Raw genomic sequence first — 9,585 nt, 5'->3', positions numbered from 1 at the left:
AGTGAAAAATGCTCAAAACTTCACTGGTCATCAAATGCAAACAAAAACAATGAAAAAGCACTTTTGCTTATCATATTGGCAAATATTTTTAAGATATTCTAGCTAGTGTCCATCTGTGGGAGAACAAATCATGAGCGACTTTTTCAGAGGATGAAATATCAATGGATTTGTAAGCTCTGAAAAACGTACATACACACTGACTCAATTCCACTTCTAGGAATCGTTTCCTTTAGGAAAAAAAAATCAGTCCAAAAAGATGTACCCATCAGGGCATTTACACAGCACTGTTTACAAAGATGGGAAGAAAAACTGAAGTGAAACCATATCCAGCGATAGAGAATTGGTTACATAAGTAATTGTGCATTTTCTCATTCCCCAATGGAGAAGGAATTTCTAGTCACTTGAAAGGAGTCTGTTATGAATGTAAATGTCACATCCAGGGACTAAATTTCCAGAAGCCTTAACTAAAGTAATACACATACAAGATCACAGGAATGTCTGTACAAGAAGGATGCAACTCAAACATTCTTCCAGACAGTGGAAAATGGAGAAAACTTAACTGTCCGCCATCAAGACAATGATGCGGTAAATCAAGGCGAGCTGCGGGTGCTGAGGGATCCGGCTTTTCGCCGTGGTCCAGGGCCTTGTCCACCGCACTCTCCCACCAAATGTGTCCGTGGACAAGAGACGACACCCGCACATCAGGAGACCCCTTCAATCTATCTGAAAGGGCCGGGTGAGTCTGGAGTGGGAGGACGTCAATGATATACCCCTGAGTGAATAAAGCGAGCTGCAGAAAAACATATAGTATGGTCTCATTTTTAAATAAAGCATATATACACACACGTATACATTGATTTCTCATATGTGTATATATATGTATCTCATAGGCATAAAGCTCATGAAATATATATACCAAATTTTCAACAGCTTTTACTCTCAGGAAATAATGGGAAGGGAGTTAGGGGCCTTCCTGTACCACCACAGTTCTTTTTTCAGTATTTCAGTTAAGTATACTTGGAATTTAAAAGTTTATTTAAGTCCGAAGAAAAATGGACCATGCATTCATAAGACAGAATGCTACACTGGTCTTTAAAAATCATGCCAGGGGAGGTAGAATATTGTAGAAAAACATGTAATAAGCCGAATGGAAAATGGAGGTCTCCGAACAGTAAACAGGGACAGAGTACTCACTGGTTTTTATGACAGAGATGATACAAACTAATGAAAAGAACAGAAAATAAATGTTAAATTGTTAATTATTATCTCTGAGTAGAGGGACCAGGATAGAATCTTTTGCCCCATTTTTAAGACATATTATATTAAATGCACATTATTTTTCATCTGAAAAAAGCATTTTTAGACGTGTAGTACCACGCAGTGGGGAATAATACATGAATACTTACAGAAACAAGTAACCAGGAGACACCGCAGCAGCGCCACATAATGTAGAACGGGCAATCCTGATTAACACCGCTCAGTTACATAAGGATCCACAAAGTGAGAGCACCTGCTGTAACAGGGCGTGGTCCCCTTCTATTTGTCAGTTGTGTCTTCAGGGCTGAGGCAGTTCTGAGCACGGCCAGTGTCTGTTCCGGGGTCTGGATGGATGCTACTGGAGGTGAGGGCACCTGCAAGCAGAAAGGAAGAACAGAAACAATCCTCTGCCTTTTCTGTCTTGTTTCTTTGTTACTTTAAAAGACAGGCATAAATAAGATAAACTGTGTATCTCCCCTACTGAAATTTCAGTAATGAAACCGTTTTTAAAGGCTTCAGAGCTTATATTCTGTCTATAACTGTCTTTTAAACAAAGAATCATATTTATTAAATGTTAATTGACTCAGTTAATTAACTCCCTGTTGAAATATTCAAGTAAAGAACATGAAAGGCCTTACGTAAAAGAACCACACCTGCAGTGACTAGCTCAGCTGTCTTGACGGCAATGCAGTCAACCCCCACCATACCATGGCCCTGAGCTCCTGATGCTGGTAAGAGAGCACGCTGCCGCCTCAGATGGAGAGATACTGTGAAAGCATTTTTTGAAATCTACAGGACTGACAAAACATAACTGACAAATCCCAGGCTCCTTTGAAGCTGTCATTTTTGGTTTCTGGCCAACCCCATTCAATGAGCAGAACCACCCCATTCCCGAGTCATGGGACTCACGTGGGAAGAAATTTTGTAGAAATTTCCAGGTACAGAATGTAACCATCTATATGTAGAACTCTGACAAAAGAAAAGATGAAATACTCTGATGTTGAAGACACTCAAAATATTCTCCTAAGCCTTAGTAGCTGGAAAGGCTGAGCTTCTCCTCAGTCACTTATTTATTTCACAGCCAGTGAGCATCTCCCACAAACCCTGTTAACCTGTGTCTGCTGGGAGCCTCAGGCACACTCTTGCTGTCGATCTTATAAGTCACAGGGCAGACGCGTGTCTCTCATGCCTGCCACCCTCACACAGGCTCGCCTCCTAGCCTCACTGTCTGAACTTGGCCCCATTTTCTCACCTGCTTATTTGGTATCTGTTCTTCTGTAAGCTGCCTGAAATGCTTTTTGGAACAAGTCAGAAGAATGAGTGGGTAGAGAAATGGACAGTTGGACAGGTGAGAGGTGGGCAGACAGACAGAGAGACTCCAAGAAAAGGGGAACAAAGAAAATTCCCTATGCAGAACCCTCTTCTAGTCAGGGAAGAAAACCGCCACGGAGACGTGTGAAGAGGCAGGTGGCTTAGGGCTGTTTCCTGGATTCCATGAAAAGTCCCACCAAGAGAGAGGGTAGAACTATAAATGATAAAAGAAAAAAGCATGCATGCTTGAAAAATATATCTACAATATGTACTTTCTAAAGAATAGATTCAAATCAGCAGGGCCCAATTACACAATCCTTGGGTATTTACAGAAATGAGAATCCCATCTCCAAACCACAAGGCATCCCTTCGGAGCACTGAGAGTCTACACGGGGCTGTTATAAAGCCTCCACCACAAAAGCTATGCTCTCCTGCACTTACGAGGAACGAGCAGCTGTGCTCGGGCTGCCCACGCGCATCATTTGCACACTACAGCATCTCTATGGGGGAGGGACGCCTAGCGAGCCCCATCTCTGCAGGACAGAAAACAAGCCCGGGAGAGGCTAAGCCGACCTACCAGTTCTCCATCTCACAGGACTTGTCACTCCAGAGCAGGACTCGAACTCGGACCCACGTTTGTAATCACGGTACTGCCGTGCTTTGTGTACTTTTTGTGTGAATAATACATTTGTTTCTGGCATGAAAGTATATTTAATAAATGATCGGTTGTCCTGTGTATCTCATTTGCTCACAACCAATCTTTATAGTGTTGAATTGTACTCTTTTTCCGTGAAGAAAGGAACGGAACGAGCGGGTGTTAGAATGAGGTGGGGCTCCATTCTTTATCTGTTACCTCATCTCATCCAAGTCCCCAACCAGGGAGAAGGAGCAAATGTTTTCTTCATCTTTTAAAGAGAGGGCTCCACTGATGGTGACTTAACTCCAAAACCAAGTCTGGGGAAAGGGCACATTCAGCAGCCAGAGCATTATCACATGTAGGAAGGCAAAAACAGCTCACGGGAGGGCTCAGGGGGTCACCCTGATTTAATTTCAATCGATGAAACAGTAATGCACTCTAAAAATACTAGCATGCAATGGATTGGCTCTTTCTTGACATCTAGCAAGTTTCCACAGCCCACATGTAAAATTATCGTGAACCAGTGAAAGGAAATGTCTACAGACAAGAAAAATCAATGCCACAGGTAAACTGAAACCCAGGCTGGAGGAAAGGAAGAGAAAGGGCATAGTAAAGAAGTGGGGAAAGGCTGGGGGAAAAAAAATCATCACACGGACTCTCAAGCATCATCCAACAAGCATATAATCATTCGAGAGTGAGCGTTACTGAGGTCCTATTCTGTGCAAGATTGTAGAGCGGGTGAAGCAAGAGCGCAGCGACCATGGTGGCAGCAAGTGGCGGGGCTCAAATACAGTTCTGATCCCGGTACCTGGCACAATTGTCCTCAGTATAAAGGCAAAAAAAAAAAATTAAAATAACTGTGTAAACTCAAAGCATTGTTAAAAAAAAATTAAAAAATACCTAAATACCTGGACAAACCACACACATTGCTGGTTCAGAAGACAGCGCTCTTGGAATGGCAGTGCTCCCCAGAACGATCCGTATATTCAAAGTGGTCTCGATCACAATCCCTGCGGTCTCCTCTGCAGAAAATGACTGGCTGCTGCTACAATTCATATGGGAATTCGAGGGTCTCAGTAACCAAAACGTACTTGAAAAAGAAGAACAATATGAGAGGACTTGTAATTCTCAATTTCAAACCTTACAACTGTATGTCTAGGTGAGATTAGAGGCCATTTTAAGTTATTAATGTGTTTATCCGTATTTTCTAAATTCTCTACAATGAATATAACTGTTACAATAAGAAAAATAAAAAGTAAGGTATCTTTTAAAACATGCACACGGATTCATTCATTGGGAAAAAAATATTTTAACTATAAAGAGGTAACCAAATATCTAGTGAAAAAGGACTACTTAAAAACAAGTGTGTATTTACATTTTTCATAAATTGAAAACTGAAAAGCACAAACACATCAAGTTTCTAGGGAGATCGATGCAACATATTAATAGTTATTTTCAAAAATTCTAATTGAACAATGAAAACTCAAGAAAGGGAAAATCGCGATTGACAGCCAACTGCAAACACATGGAGAGCAAAGGCCTAGAAATCACAGTTCCTTTAACTCTGATACTAACTCAATAGAAGAGGAAATTCCTCCCTGTGGGGACAGTGGAATCCCATGCATAAGACAGGATACACAGTACAAACTGCACTAGAATCTGGCGTGATTTTCTTAGAAGAATTCTAAAGTTACAACATTGCTGAAAAACTATAAAAACACTGAAAGACAGATTAAAACACACAGTCATATATACTATATAGAAACATAAGAAGTCTGCTCCCATGTTGCATAGAAATACAAACATATTTGTTCATTTATGGGCACTGAATATTTTATCCCAGGTAGAATATTTCAACTAAAACAAATAATCAATAATACACACCTCTTGTCAAATGTACTTGATAAGGTACTCTGCTATGTAACCATAATGTGTCTAAGATAGATCTAAAATTAGTGAAAATGATCTTTGTATGGTTTCTTGAACTCTTCTCAAAATTCCAAGCGTAATTTTAAAATAGATCTGAGCAGTATTTCTATATTAACTTTTCCCTCGTGAAATGAACAGCACAGTCTGTTGTCAAAATTCTGTCCTTACAATGATTCACGAGCACTGTATCCTAAGAAAACTGCTGGACAGCAAGGCACTATCCAGACATTGTGACCAAACAAATGAAACACAAGGAAGACAGTGACCCTATTCTGGAGGGCTTACCGTCTGTGTCAACTCTGGGGTTTTTATTTGATTAGTTTGATTGGGTAGCAAAATAAAATCAATCAAGTACTTTCTTCTTTAAGCGTTCTGTAAGTCATGACTCTGTTGTTAGTGTCATGAGAAGGAAAGAATAAAGCAAGACTTCATTAGGTCAATTAGCAACAGCCATCACTGGGGAGTGAGTAATAAAGAAGTTAACTGATAACAATGCTTCTGCCTACATGAGACCTAAAATAAACCTACACTGATCTCTTTAAGGAAAATGAGGAGATGAGGCCCCAATGAGAAAAACAAAAACTAACAAGAAAACAAAAAGTAAAGACTTTTCATTAACGATTCCAGGAAGGAGAGGAGCATGGTGGTGAAAAGCACAGATTTTGCGGACAAACATGAGGGTCTGAACTCCCACAGCAATGGGTAGCTTTGACACTGATAAGTCAGTGAAATTTTCTGCATCCCAGTCTCCTATCCATAGACTGGGGACAGCAACAGCACCCGTCTCCTAGAACGGTCCTAATAATTAAGTTATTTTATATATAAAAGTTTAAATAAATTACCTCAGATATTAAATATTACCCCAAAAGGACAAGGAAAAAGAAAACAGAGATAAATTGGAGTTCATCAAATTTTAAAACTTTGCTTCAAAGGACACCATCCAGAAAGTGAAAAAACAACACACAGCAGAAATTTTTTCAAATCATTTATCTGATAAGGAATTTGTATCTACCAAAAAAAAAAAAAAAAAACAAAAAGAACCTCCTACAACTCAATAATAAAAAGGCAACTCAATTAAAAATGAATAGAGAATCTGAAAAACATTTATCAAGGAAAATATACAAATGACCAATAAGCACAATGAAACGATGTTCAATATCATTAGCTGTAAGGGAAATCAAGTCAAAACCACTAGGAGAAACAGTTTCACACTCACTGCAATAGGTTATAATCAAAAAAAGATTAACAAGCACTAATGAGGACACAGAAGATGCAGAGGTCGCAGCCGTTGCTGCTGAAGATGTAACACAGACTGGCCACTTTGGAAAAACGCCTGGCAGGTCCTTAGAGAGTTGAACATTTGGTTTCTGAATAACCAGGCAATTTTGCTTCCTGGGCACACACGTAAGAGAACTGAAAACAAATGTTCACATAAAAACTCCTACAGGAATATTCACGGTGCCATTACTCATCACAGCCAAAAAGCAGAAACAACACAAATGCCTATCACGTGATGAATGGGTAAACAGAGGGGCCCAGCCATACAGAGGAATATTATTCAGCAATAGCAAAGCATAGAGTACTGACCCAGGCCACAACGTGGACATATTTTGAAAACGTTACTCAGGGTGAAAGAAGTCAGTCACAATAGATGCTTCCACTTACATGAAGTAACTCGATTTACATGAAATTTCCAGCAGAGGCAAACCCACAGAGAGAGAAAAGTGTCTCCCTGGGGCTGTGGGAGGATGGGGAAGATGGGGATGTCTGCTTATGCTTAAGGAGCTTCCTGTTGGGGGGATGAAAATGTTTTAAGATTGAATGGGATGCACAATTCTGGGCATAGAGTAAAAACCACTGTACATTTTAATGGGTGAATTGTTATTAAAACTGTTAAGAACGAGAGCACCTCGGGCCAGTACCTTCCCATAGTAAATGCAAATTGCTAAATTTTATTACAGGAAGAAGAAACTGCCCTCAGCATGAAAGCAGGAGTTCAGCAAATGTGAGTTAACCGAAATTGGACAAGAGCATTTCACTTGAAACAGTTGCTGAGTGTACACAAATTACTAAGACATGACAAGGAAAATCAGTTTGACATCAAGAAGAAGCATTCTGCTTCAAATGAAGATCAAGGATTCGGCAAGCCCAGCTGCTAGAAATGACCAGAGAAGAAACCTGGCTCTTTAAACAAGCACCAGAGCCAACAAGGAAATAGTGGTGAGGAAAGCAGGCGGCCGAAAATCTGGAACAGTTTGTTACAAATAATTTCTCCACTGAAAATTCAAAAATAATATGAAAGTGATGTAATACTGTATTGACCTCACGTGAATGGGCTTCCTCCGGTTCTCGACAGTTTTGTAACCCCGAATGAGAGACTCAGGAGAATCAGAATGGCTCCTGGGAGTCCCAAAATGACTGCCCACCATCACGCTGACCACCATCACATCTGCCAGGGTGGAATTGCAGAGAAGAGACCAACTCCTGAAAGGAACAGGAAATATTGACAAGGGAAAAAAAGGCTGATGTCAGTCTTGGGACAGAGGCCCTGAGAGCAGAGGCCAGAAGGCTGCAGGTGAACTGGAGTGGCCCTGGGGCAGGAAGGGACCACGGGGGAGCAGATCTCAATTCTCTTCTCTCTCTCCCTCGGGTAGGAGAGATAAAGTCTGCATCCTTCTCACCTGGAACTGTGGGTTCTGGCTGGCAGAAGTCTTACCGACATGGAATGAATGACTCAAGACTGTGGAAAAAGGAAAGAAAGCGAGAGGGATTAGGGAGCCAACTCCAAGAGCCTCTCAAATGCTCCCATATTTATTGTGTATAATCAAAGAAAATAGTCTTTAACAGTTGTGTGATAGTAAACAGGAACTTGGGGAAAGACAGGATGAGACAGAGATTGTAGAATCCACAATGAGTAAAAAGGCTTAGTTTACCTTTAGGGGAGTCATGGGGAGAGGGGAACAAGATAAATTCTTTAGATATTCATTACAAAGCAGACCACCAGTCCAGCCAGGTCCGTGTTTTGGGGATAATAGACTATCTAACAGCACGCACGACCAGCATTTATAGCTGAGGGCCTGGGTCATTGCTGTGCAATGAACAGAGTGCTATCTAAAACCTCAAATATGCAAGCAAGGCATTGTCTCTGCATTTTATGGCAAGAAGACAGGAGTGAGGATGCACAGGTGCTTGCTTGAAAGCAGTTACTAAGCACACTTTTTCTTCTTAAAGTTGACATGCGTCTGGTGTCTGTTAAATTTGTTAACCCAATCATGGGCTATCACATGCAACCATTATGGAGAACACCCTAGGATGACAAATCCTGGCTCTGGGTCTTTTCCTGCCAGCTTCGGCCATTCCAGCAGGGTCTAGACACATCCCTGAATAACGATCCCACAGAACCACCCAGACTCTTAACTCCTGGTGCTTGGAACTTAATTTTAGCTCTACACAACTTAACATAGAAAAGTTTCAGAAATAATAGATATTATATTCTTTTTATATCTCATCATAGAACTGATTTTTCTGATTGCTCTAAGCTGCTTCTACTTGGTAAATCACCTAATTCTGCAGGTGAATTCAGTACTTTCCATTGCGCATAACTAGACAACCTGGGCCCTCTGACTTCTATTGGTCAAATAAATACCGATACACCTAATTGATTTCATTGTTCATCAATTTCAGCCTGGAAGTGAGGGAGTGTCACTCTGTTCCTCAGCCCACCCTCTACTCTATTCTCTTCAGCAACTCAGGCCTCCTGAATACAAAATGTAGCATCTGTTTCCCTTCACCTACACTTTCCACAAACGCAACAGGAAACATCAGCCTAGAGAATGAATTCAACACAAATGTTAAAACAAAAATCTACAAACCTGAAGCAACTCCATCTCCGAATCATGATACACAATGACATGAAAATAAGGGTGTCAGGTACAAAGCACGCGTGAGCCTGACCACCTCATTTCTATTCTTCAAAGGAAGGAAGGTTTTCATGTTTTTTATTATCATTCTTTGTCATTGTTTCTGATTAAGCCAAAAAATAGTTTATGAAATAATTAAGCACAGCAAAAAAGATTTTCGCTGTATCAATTACAGAAGGCATTCAGAGGGGATAGGAAAACCCACCTATGTAAAAAATGCAAAATTTCTTCCCCTGTTAAGAACACGTATACAAAATGCAACAGAGAATTCAAATTCATGTGGAGAGGAGCAAAAGCCACAGAATCAAAGTCATTACTATGAGTCAATTCAAATTTCACTGGACAAACATGCTCAATGCATTCAAAGAATTTTAAAGGCACACTGCAAACCATTCACTTAATGATCTACAGGCTAGAGGAAGCATTTCCCTCTTTAACAGACAACAGAAATCAATAGGTTGCCCCACCAAACGAGGACCAAACAACAATCAGGTTTTTAACAGTTCTGATAAATCAGCATGTTCTAAACAT

At 40.5% G+C, this 9,585-nt stretch overlaps 1 long non-coding RNA gene across 1 annotated transcript; it reads right to left on the bottom strand.

Annotated features, from left to right (window-relative positions):
* Window positions 1–1,969: 1,969 nt before the first annotated feature.
* On the bottom strand, window positions 1,970–3,669 carry LOC135320594 (uncharacterized). The gene is made up of 3 exons (XR_010379797.1): window positions 3,422–3,669; window positions 2,167–2,226; window positions 1,970–2,024 (listed from the first exon to the last, which is right to left on the bottom strand). It is a non-coding gene; the product is annotated as an uncharacterized LOC135320594 (long non-coding RNA).
* Window positions 3,670–9,585: the final 5,916 nt, after the last annotated feature.

Source organism: Camelus dromedarius, unplaced genomic scaffold (genome assembly GCF_036321535.1).
Source record: "Camelus dromedarius isolate mCamDro1 unplaced genomic scaffold, mCamDro1.pat HAP1_SCAFFOLD_161, whole genome shotgun sequence".
Classification (NCBI taxonomy): Eukaryota; Metazoa; Chordata; class Mammalia; order Artiodactyla; family Camelidae; genus Camelus; species Camelus dromedarius.
This window is presented reverse-complemented; position numbering and strand designations above follow the sequence as displayed.